Source organism: Sarcophilus harrisii, chromosome 5 (assembly GCF_902635505.1).
Source record: "Sarcophilus harrisii chromosome 5, mSarHar1.11, whole genome shotgun sequence".
Taxonomy (NCBI): Eukaryota; Metazoa; Chordata; class Mammalia; order Dasyuromorphia; family Dasyuridae; genus Sarcophilus; species Sarcophilus harrisii.
In genome coordinates, this window is record NC_045430.1 from 285,793,292 (window position 1) to 285,805,530 (window position 12,239).

Sequence of the window (12,239 nt, forward strand, 5' to 3'; positions counted from 1 at the left end):
CAAGGTGTGGGAAGCCTGCAAAGGAGGGTCAAAGATGGGTTGGGAACCAGGCTAAGAAAATTGTCCACGCTATAATTATTTGAGATTTTCATATAAAATAGCAAATAAACAAAAAGGAGAATACCACTTAAAGATTGTTAACTGCTAGTATATCATTATTCTTTTTTTTTATTAATTGTCAAAGTTCATTACAGCTAAAGGAAAAGATGTGGATAGAAAGTCTGTAATATGTTTGAAATCAAATTTATATTGTATCAGAGAATGATCAGATCCTATTTTAGAGCAATAAATAACATTAAAGTTCAGAGTTCAAATCTGTATACAGACCACTGTTCTGCCCCAGCATTCATCCTGGAGTTACAGAACGGCAAACACCATATAGACCATTGTTGGCCTTTCTGAAGTGGCTTTCAGAAGCCACACTGACTCTGAGGTAAATGACCATCTACCAAGTGAAGGATCAGCAAACTGAAGAGGACCATGATTAGAATCTTGCTTGCAGCAATTAAGATAGAGATCCTTGTGTAATGGTCACAGTATGACTGATTTCCTTTTCCTCATAGAGGAAACATTGCATCATCGTTTTTTGTATATGGTAGTTGGGGTTAAATGACTTGTACAGGATCACACAGCTAGGAGGTATTAAATATCTAAGGTTCAATTTGAACTTAGGTCCTCCTGACTCCAGGGTCAGTATTCTATCCATTGAGCCAGTTAACTGCCCTTGTCTCAACATTGTTACATTCTACCCAACTCCATCAAACGTCAGTGTTTGCTGCAAGGTTGCATCCATGAAGTTTATTGTATTTAGAATGGAAGAAAGAATTGGTGAGGAGAAGGTCATTAGATACCCAAGTCTTCCATGATAAGTGACTATTGCCACTTCTCCCAAAAACTACTGCCATGTCTGCTAATCTCTGCCTACGCTGACATTAAGGTTACCCAGAATTACAAATTCATCCTATTTCAGGACGTTTGTGATAAAGGTATCCAGGTTGTCACTAATTTTTTGGACCTCATCAGGCTTCATCATGATGGGGATCATATGTACTCATGATGGTGATTTGGTGCTTTCCTGCAAGTGGCAATCACATTATCATGAGCCTTTCATTCACTTTTTTGGGGAGGCATAAAAACTTGTTAACTAGAGTTGGTTTTATTGTGAAATTGTGAAATATGATGATGTAAAAAACAGTCTCAATAAAGAGAAGCAAAAACAATACTCTTAAAATAATAAATGATGTGTATTAGCAAAAGAAACTTGATGCATACTTTTCTCCTGCTTTTCTAATTGTAGCTACATTGATTTTGTTTTTGAAAAACTTTTTTTTTTAATTTTATGTAATCAATATGATCAATTTCCTCTCCTACAAGCCTCTAGCTTTTATTTGATCATGGACTCTTTCCCTCTCCACAGATAATGGCAGGCAATTAATTTTTTCCATCTCCATTAATTTGCTTATGATTTCATTCTTTGTATCTAAATTATGAACCCATTTTGAACTAACCTTGATAAATGGTATGAGATGTTGATCTATGCCCAGTTTCTGTCACACAAGTTACAGTTTTTCAATTGTTTTGTTTAATTGTTTTTGTACTTGTCTCAATAGTTTGAGCCTTTGGATTTATCAAGCACTGGGCTACTGTGGTCATTTGTTTTTGTTCTGTACCAAATCTGGTCCACCGATTGACATTTCCAGTACAAATTGTCTGGAGCATTACAGCTTTGTAGTATAGCTTGATATTTGGTATTTCTAGATCTCATTCCTTTCCATTTTTAAAATTGATTCTCTTCATAATTTTGACTTGTTGATCCAAAAGAATTTCCTTATTTTGTCTAGCTCTATAAAATAATTGGGCAGCTAAGTGGTACAGTGGAAAAAGTGGTGGATTTGCAGACAGGAAGACATCTTTTTAATTTCAAATCTGACTTCAGATACTAACTACTAGTGTGACCCTGGGCAAATAACTTAACCCTGTTTGTCTCGGGTTCTCACCCGTAAAATGAAGGAAATGGCCTACCTTTCCAGGATCTTTGACAAGGTGGGTATGGAATATGGAGTCACAAAAAAACACACATGACTGAAATGACAACAACAACATATTTTTAAATCCTTTATCTTTTGATTGATCACAGAATCCGGCAGAATAAATTAATCTTAGTAGTATTATAACTTTAATTATATTATTTCAATCTACCCATGAGTTATTAATAATTCTCCAATTATTTAGATCTGTATCTGTGAGAAGAGTATTTTGTAATTGTGTTCATACATGTCTGGGGTAATTCCTGGAAGGCATATTTCCCATGTATTTTAAATTGCTCCAATTACTTTAAATGGAATTTCACTTTCTATTTCTTCATGCTGTTATGTATATATATATATATATATATATATATATATAGAGAGAGAGAGAGAGAGAGAGAGAGAGAGATAGTTAAAGATAAGATGTACTGTGATTTTATGCAGATTTATTTTACATACTACAACTTTGCTGAAGTTGTTTCAAATAGTCCTTTTTTGCAGTTGATTCTGTAGGGTTTTCTAAGTATACCATCATATCATCTTCACATCTGATTTTATTGGAAAGCTCTCTCATTTATCTCCTCTTGGTTTTAGATAAATACTACTTGTGTTAATAAAATTCGATTTACTTCTATATTTTCTAGTGTTTTTTAATAGTAATGGATTTTGGTTTCTGTCACAATTTTTTGTGCATCTATTGAAATAATCATGATTTTTGTTGTTTTTTGCTATTGCACTTGTTAATTATGATATATATATATATATAGATAGATAGATAGATATAGATAGATAGATAGATAGATAGATAGATAGATAGATATATTTAGGAGTAGTTTTGCCAGGTAGTCCTGTTGCAATTTGTCCTGGTCAAAACACATCTATCCAACTTAATGCATTCAGATCTAGTTATCATATTTTAGTAAAGAAGTTCATGGATTAGAAAAGATATAATTGAGAGTAATTTAGTGGTATAGGGCCTTGAGTTCATGACATAGTAAAAACTATTGTGGAAATGGTGACTTTTTAGCCTAGAGAAGACTCAGAGGGAATATGATAGCTGTTTTTTTTATTTTTTAAAAAATGGTAACTTAAAAGAGATATTTGACATGTTCTTTTGATTCATGTATAACTAGGATTTAAGTGAGGCAGAACTGACAAACTTATTGGTCTTACTCTGTCCTCCAGAGTCATCATTGTCCAATGGCAAGACAGAATCACAGAATCACAATGTCTGGTGATGACTTAAGATGTCATGGATGACCTTTGTGGCATGTTCTACATGTTCCTAGAGGGCAGAAGTTGGAACAGCGGAAAAATAGTAAAGATACAAATTTGAGTTTGAAAGTAGGAAAAGTATCTTGGATAGGGAGCAGATTCTAATCCAGCCATGGCTTATCCTCTTGCAGGATTCTTCTTCAAGGCTCCTTTTACATTCACCATAGATTTCATAACCAGGTGGTTCTTACTCATTCAAAATGAATAAAACTATAAATTAATCACCAATCATGGATCAAGACATTCTTCAGTTGCCAACTGACAATAGAATCCAATAGGAAGTCTGATCTCTCTAAAAGGTCAAGACAGGGAAAGATGGAAAAATGAAATAATTCAAAATTATTCCTCTTATGGCTTATACTTATTTAAATGATTTGGAAATTTGTAAATGTTCAAGTTTAGAGAGCAGTTTTCTTGAATCTACAAAGAGAAATATGAAAACAACCATTTTGGAGGCCGATTTAAAGCCATCCAAGCACAAAGAATATTTTAGTATCAAGCTGGCTGGTATAGAAGTTAGATCTTCAAAACATACCAGCAAGCCTCTGGATGAATAAGGCAACATGATGAGGCTGCCCAACAATGGAACTTAAATGTTCTGTGCCAGGAACAAGGAAAACAAATTCTAAGCCCTTGGATTTCATGGATGACTCAATAGCTGTGCAAAGAAAATGTGTGGGAAAACATGTAGGAACATACAATCAGGGAGAATTTGAGTATTTGGACACTGTAATTAGAAGGCTCAACTTGACTCTGTTTCTATGGGCAAGATTCTGATTTACTCGTTCTATTCACACATCCAGTGTAATAAAATCAGCATCATTTCCATTGAATTCACAGATCCACTGCCTTCAGATTACCTTCATAATAAAATAACATAATATAAAGGTATATAGAAAACTTCCTGGGCTCACAAAAATTTATATTCTGACTTTATACTGACACTAACCATTGTTGTATAAGACAGTATGACTGTTTTCTATGATATCAACCCCAGTCTTTCATCCCTCTAACCATCCTATATATAATCAGTTATCCATATTGTCATTTTCACTTCAACATTTCTCCTATCACCTTCTTAAAATCACCAACCTGGTTTAGGTCATCATCCTTTGTCTACCTCAAGTATTTCAATAGCCTTCAAATTGACATTCTTCAATCTAGCCTCTCACCTTTCCTATTTAACCTTCAAATAGCCATGACAATATGAAGAGTACAAAAGCATAGATATGATCATATCACTCCTATGTACAAGAATAACCCAAAATGACTTCTCTTTGAAAGTAGAATAAAATGCATACTTCCATCCTTAGTATTCAAAATTCTGCATAACCTGATTAAAATGTATTTCTAATTCCTCTCTCCTCCTTCTCCTTCTCTCTCTCCTTTCTCTTCTCCTGTCTCTCTCATATTTCTATATTTGTCATGGTGTACAAGAAAAAATCAAACCAAAAAGGAAAAATCATGAGAAAGAACAAAAAAGTGAAGATACTATTCCTTGATTCATATAAAGTCTGTAAGTTTCTCTCTGGATATGAGTGGTACTTTCCAATCCAAATCTATTATAATTTCCTTGAATCACCACATTGTTGAAAAGAGCCAAGTCCACATCATCAAATATTCTTGCTGTTACTGTATACATTGTTCTCATGGTTCTGCTCATTTCACTCAATATCAATGCATGTAAGTCTTTCCAGGTTTTTCTGAAAGCAGCTTGTTTATCATTTCTTGTAGAGTAATAATATTTCATTACACATTATACATAACTGATGTAGTCATTCCCCAATTGATGGGCATCCCCTCAAATTCCAACTCCTTCCAACCGCAAAAAGAGCTGCTACAAACATTTTTGCATATGTGTATCCTTTTTCCTTTCCTTTGATCTCTTTGGGATACAGACTCGGTACTGACATGCTGGATGAAAGAATATGCATAGTTTGATAGCCCTTTGGGCATGGCTCCAAATTGCTCTCCAGAGTGACCGGACAGTTCATAATTCCCCCACCAATATGTTAGTTTTCCAGTTTTCCTTAATCAGATGGCTACATTGGTTTTGGTTGTGCAAAACCTTTTCAATTTAATGTAATCAAAATTATCCATTTTGCATTTCATAATGTTTCCTAGTTCTTCTTTGGCCATTAATTCCTCTCTTCTCCGAAGATCTGACAAGTAGGCTATTTCTTGATCTACTACATTACTTATAGTATCATCCTTCACTAATAAATCCTGAAGTCATTTCAACCTTACCTTAGTAAGATGATATTGGTCAATAACTAGTTTCTGCCATAATATTTTCCATTTTTTCTGTCATTTTTTTTTGTCCAATAGTGAGTTCTTGTCCCAGAAGCTGGAGTTTTCAAATTTACCAAATGATAGATTACTATAGTCATTGAGTATTATGTCTTATGTACCTAACTTATTCCAGTGACCCATGACTCTATTTCTCACTCAGTACCAAATGGTTGTACTGACTGCCATTTTATGTAGTTTTAAATGTAATTCAGCTATTTGTCTATGTTTATTATATCAACTGCAGACACCAATGGGCCAGAATTCTGGAGATATATAGTTCTCTAGTTCAGTATGATTGAATTAATCTTTCAATAAATAATAGTACCCTAGTGATATGACTGGTTTATACTCAGTATAATGAATGGATTTAATTATAATCCAAGTTGTAGCATATATGGAGTAGTATGTAGTACTATTATCCTATAAGAAACGATGAAGGGATTTTGGAAGAACATGACAAGATATATATGAGTACATGTAAAATGAAGTGAGAAAAAATCGAGAAATCATTGTGCACAGTGACAGCAATATTGTCATGATGATTAACTAGGAAAGACTTGGCTACTTTGATCCAATACAGTTCCAAAGGACTTATAATGAAAAAAATGCTCTCCCCTCTCAGAGAGAGAAGTAAGGAATTCTAAGTGCAAATTGATATTATTTTCTCTTTATTTTTCTTGCTTTTAAAAATATGGCTAACATGGAAATTTGTTTTGCATGATGTCATATGTATAATTGGTATCATGTTGCTTGTCTTCTCAGTGAGTGTGGGACAAAATGGGAAGAGAGAGAGAATTTGGAACTCAAAATTTTCAAGCAATAAATCTTTAGAAAAATAATAAAATTTTAAAGGTTTGGTTGTCACCATTAAAAAAGGAAAGATCTCAAGGATCTGTAATTGATCAATAGCTTAATAGTTCTTATTGTTTTAATCATTAATTTCGGTAAAAACACTGATGACATAGTTATTATCTATGAAAGGTAATTTACATGTTGGATAAAAGGATAAAGATTCCAGAATCTTGGTTCTGATCGAAGAAGTTCAGGTAAAATAACAATCAATTGCAATTGTCATTGCAATGAGGTGGTAGTAGTGAACCCTGAGGGAGTACTACAGTACAATTCCCAAACTCCCACTCTTTTGAGAAAGATATCAATTGGTAGCAGCAAGTCAGAGAAGCAGCGTGGTATATTGAACACAACACTGACCAAAAAAGCAGAATCATAGGTTCAAATCCTCCCTCAATCACCCAAATTCTCAGTTTTATTATCAATAAATACGGGTAGTGGCATTTCCTTCAAATCTAAACATGTAAAACATTTTCTCAACCTTAACAAGAAATAAAATGAGAAATAATTAGTTCATTATTCACGTTTTACTGCCCAAAATATTATTGTCTTTTCAATCTTTTCCAAGGAGTTGTTTTTGTTGGGTTTGGATTTGTTGTTGCTGGAGAGGATAATATACAGCATATATACTCAGGAGGAGCGATTTTTTGGCAAGAAAATGGGCCTAATTTTTTTTCTACATATCCTCATCCACCAATCCTTCTATGCTCTTGATCTCCTGGCCCAACATGTATAATTCCATCAAAATATCTTATATTCAAAAGCATTCTTTAGACTAATTTGTTTGGAAAATGATATATAAGGCATTTTTTTTTGCTGAGGCAATTGGGTTTAAGTGACTTGCCCAGGGTCACACAGCTAGAAAGTGTTAAGTGTCTGAGATCACATTTGAACTCAGGTCCCATGAGGTCATTTATAAAAGTCTTCTTTCCTTTAGCAAAATGCCCTCCTCCCTACTCTGCAGAAATTCCAACTTTCCTCTGCCCCCACCACCTGACAGAGACAATAGGGGCAGAGTATGAACTCTGCCAACTCATTATTTATAGGTATTGAGGAGGCAGGGAAATGGCTGTTCTTCCCTTCAACAGCCTGTAGCATTCTTTGGAGCAGGATATTGCCAAACGCAGAGGCTGAACTATATCACTGCAGCTCAAGCAGCCTCAAGTGCCCTTCCTTAAACGATGAGATTTCCATATTGTACACTTCCTTTATTATAGCTATTTAGGATTAAAACATGACTGAGAATTCCATCTCAGTATTCCCTCTCTCCCATACTGGGATTGTGTAGAACAGAGCTCTGAAAATCTCCGTCAAATTTATCTCCTCTAAGTGCCCTTTTTATGGCATTATTTCAATGTACGACTCCCCAACCATTTAAAGCATTTTAATAAAAATATTTATTTTACTGTTCCAGTGGCAGACTTGATCCATGTTGCTGCTGCTCTCCCATATAAAATCATAGCATCCGAGATTTGAAATAGTAACTGGCTCCCACTGTAAAACTAATATCATTTGCCCAATCCAGTGTGTGATCTGAGAAACTGGATCCTAAGAAATTAATCTGTTACAGGGGAAAAGAAAATGTGGGAGAGAGAAAAAGAAAAATAGAAAAGAAAGAATGAGAAAGAGAAATAAGAGAGAAAAGGAGAAAAAAGGCATAGAGGGATGAACAGAAGAGAAAGATTAAGGGATAAAGAAGTTATAAGAAAAAAGAATAAGAGAGAAGAGCCAGACATAAGAGAGGAAAGTGCAAGATATTGTTTGAAATTTCAGTGTCATCCTCTTCAATGCCCTGGAGTGCATTGATTTAAATAACCAAGGATTAACTGGAGAGGAGGAATCAACTATTTTTCTGCCTTACTGAGCATGGCTTTCAGGAGAAATTCACTTCAAGGGACAGGTAGAATAAGCCTTCAGATGTGAATTTGGATTTTCAATGTGGATACCAGGCAGAAAAGAAGCATGATGTGGCATCCAGAAATGTTGCCATTAAATTGGCTTGTGTTAATGGAAACATAATGTCCCGGCAAAAAGATGGAGGTTTCCCACATATGGTATTCTTTTTCCATCCCATCTATAGCATTGTGTTCAACCCTGAGAGTCTCTGTTCAAGAAGGACATTGATAAGTTGGAGAAGGCTGAGAAGAGAATAGTAAGGGGGTGAAGGTCATGAATCTATATCAACATAAAAAGTGTTTGAAAGAATGGGGACCATTTAGCCTGGAGAAAAGAAGATGGCATGAGAAAGAAGAGCAACAAAAAAAATCCTGCTCTTTCTTACCACTGGAAACCACTGCAGTATCTTTGTCAAGGAAACTTCAAACAAGGTCACAAAGAGACAAACACAATTGAAATTACTGAACAACAACAAATAGTAATTGACTTAAAAATTTAAAATCTCTCAATGAAAGATTAGAATTGTTCTATGTGATTTGAGTGTAGAATCTGGAACAAAAGACAAATGTAGGCTTAATGTCTCTTAAAGAGAAATTGTCTACTTCATGAGGCAGTCTCTGTCCCTGCCAGGTCAGCATAGGTTGCCAAGGAGATGCTAGTCACCCATCTCTCAGGTGCTCTCTTGGTGAGCTCATCAGTGCTAGTGGGTTCTGTGATCAGCTCCATTCAATGATTCCCAAGATCAGAGATTGAGCCCCAACGCCACTCAGTGAGCATTTACCAAGTGCTATTTTGTTCAGTTTGGCTTGGAGATACAGTGGGATCTCTTTCACTAGATAACAAGCCCTTCGGTGGCTTTCCATTGCCTTTCTGGATTCCACATAGTAGCAGAACCAAGAAGAACAAGCTCATACCCTGTCCATGCAATTGCCCTTCACGTACTTCAAAACAGCTGTTGTCTTCTTTAAGATTTTCCTTCTCTGGACTACAGTCTCCAAATTTCTGAAACCAGACAGATTCTCAAGAGTGCTGGCTCAATCACCAGACCCCTGACCAAGACATTTACCCTGCTCTGGATGCTATCTGGCAGCACTAGGAATTAAGCACAGTATGGCCGAGATGGTCCGAAGAACTCAGAGGGTAATCAGGGGATCTTTTGCTATGCTTGGGCCACCAGCCCTTGAGAGCATAGGTTTGGAGACTTCCAGTGCCTGAGTAGCTGTCAGAGACAGCAGAGTACAATGGTGAGAGTGTAGGATTTGGAGTCAGGGGACCTCAGTTCAAATCCAGATCCTGTCACAAAATCTATGTGACTCTTGTCAAAAGGGCAGAGTCTCTTTCTCTGGGTCTCATCATTCCTCATTTATAATATTATAGTTTTGGACTAGCAGACCTAAGAGCCATCTAGCTGGTTGTTGCAACTCTAAGGCAAGGAATATGCAATTTGTTAACTCATAATCTCCTTTGAGCCCACTATAATCCTCCCAATTTTTTGACTATATTAGCGTCTGAATATGCCTCAATTCCCCCTCCCTATCCCATGTGTGAAGTGGACGTGTTGAACCAAAATGCAACACTTTATATTTATCTTTGGTGAATTTTGTTTGACTAGACAATCCAATATTTCACCTAATAAAGCCCTTGGGACCAAGACTTTGTCAACTAGGGTGTTAGATTTCCTTTACAGATTGGTACCTTCTGCAAAGACAAGAACTTCCTGATAGGCTGGCCTGTATTCCAGCTCTGAGTGTCCCCAGGGGCTTCTGAGAGTATCACAGAATCAGAAAATGTGTGACCTGGGAGGAACATGAGCCACTAAAGTGAAACTGAGTAAGAATGCTTCTACAATTTCTCCAGCCTCCTCCTGAAGGTCTTGCAGGACCAAAATTCTCAATGGAAATCTTTTGATTTTGAAAGGTACCTTTTGAAAGGAACCTAGATGAATCTACTCTGGCTTAGACACAAGAAAGCACTAGTGAATACAGTAGTTTTATCTTGTTTAGGCTTCTTTTATAGCTTATGCTTTTTCTTCTTAATAATTTCTTCTGGTATTAAAAGTCCCTTGCTTTCCTAGACCAGCTTGGTCAAACTCCAAATAATTTAAATCCTGACAGAGTTTTTGGGAAAGAACCCTTGAGTTTGTGGAATATGATTTCTTCACTGTATCTGGAATCCTTCTCCCTGGTCAATATTATTTTATAAAAGCTGAATTTTCTCTCCAGGCCTATTGCTGTTCAGCTAGCCAAGCCTAGAAGGATAAAAGGAAACAACATCCATGTGAACTTAAAAATCTCAAAACTGCCATGAGAATGCCTTCCTTACAGATGTGACAGGAGTCTTTCTGAACACTTCAGGGCAGCCTGCATCCTTGGCAAATGGAATCGACTCTTCTCATTCACTTTCACATACACTTAATTTCAACAATGTGTGGAAAAGCACTTTAAGAAGTGTACTCCATAAATGATAGGGGAAGAAAACCATATCTTTCAATTGATGCTAGAAAACAACAAGTTGCTTTCAGGCTTGTAATGCTTAAAAGAAGGCCACACTTTGAGCATCAAGCTTCATAAATCAAGATGGCAAACACCGGCTACAGAATTTGCCAAGTGAAAGTCCAAAAGAAAAAAAGAAAAATAAATCCCACCCAGCCTTATCCCATTGGCACCCACAAGCTCTATTTTTTTTCCAGAGCTTTAATACTGCATTTGTAGATCTTTAATTTTGGTATTTCAGTTAAAATTATGAATGACTAGATAATGGATTATATGTTTATTAAGTGCCTTCCTACATGTAAGGCACAGTGCCAAGCAATGGGAATATATCAACAGAGAAGTACTAATCCCTGCTCTCAAGGAGCTCACATTGTAATGAGGAAAGTGTGTCATAGGAAAGGCTTCAGCCATAGATCAAATAAAAAGAATCAGTGGGCCTGGGAGCACAGTGGCAAAACAAGTGGGAATGGCCCTTCTTTAATGCCATTTCCACTGATAAAATCAAACCAATCTATGATGCTCAACTATTTGGTCTTGTTGTGCAAACATTACATTGAGAGTCTTCAGAAACTGTGTCCATGGCCAGGATGTCTCTCCAAAGGGGGCGCTTCCCAGGAGGACAGCTAGAGTCACTAGGATGGTGGTATGAGGTTTTTTACATGCTTATGGACTCAGAATTCTGGCCTATACCATCAAGATCTGAGGTCTGAGCAGATATGTGGTCAGGATGACGGGAGGAGCTTGAATTGCCCGACAATGCTGCCTTCTAGCTCTTCCTCAGGGCACCTTGCAGCTAGTCCAGCTTACCTAACTTGTGTAAGACAGGTAGGTGTTATTAGTTGGTTAGAATGACTGGTTAGAATGGTTAGAATCACAAGGATTCCTTCCCTGGAAGATGGCTATAAGGGGTAGGGAGGAGGTAAAACAAATGGTCTGGGAGTAGGGGATGTTACCCCTCCCAGGGATCCTGTGTGTGCCTTCTGCAAATTATCAGACAATAATTTTGAAGGCAATTATCATTACATCTGAGTTGTTTCCTAAATCCTCACTCAAAAGGTTCTGATCTCTATCTGTGGAGGTATATTTCAACTCCACAATAACTGCAATAACTTAGTAAATAACCTTCAAGAGTTTCTGGGGCAAAATTGCATTAGTCCCTGGTGAGAATGTGGGATGAGTCCCTCTGGATTTGGCCAGGATGGTTCTCAGATGACAGAGTCCATCATAAATAGCCAAAAGATTTTGGCCTTGGGACAACCTGTCAGGACTTGGACTCCCTAAGAAGGGTCTTTGAATTTCTGTGGTAACTCTAAGACTTGCTGAGTCTTAGGAGGGCATGAGTGCTTGAAATCAAATTTCGCCATTCTCAGTGAATTTAATTTCAATATTCTAAGATTGTATTTTCATT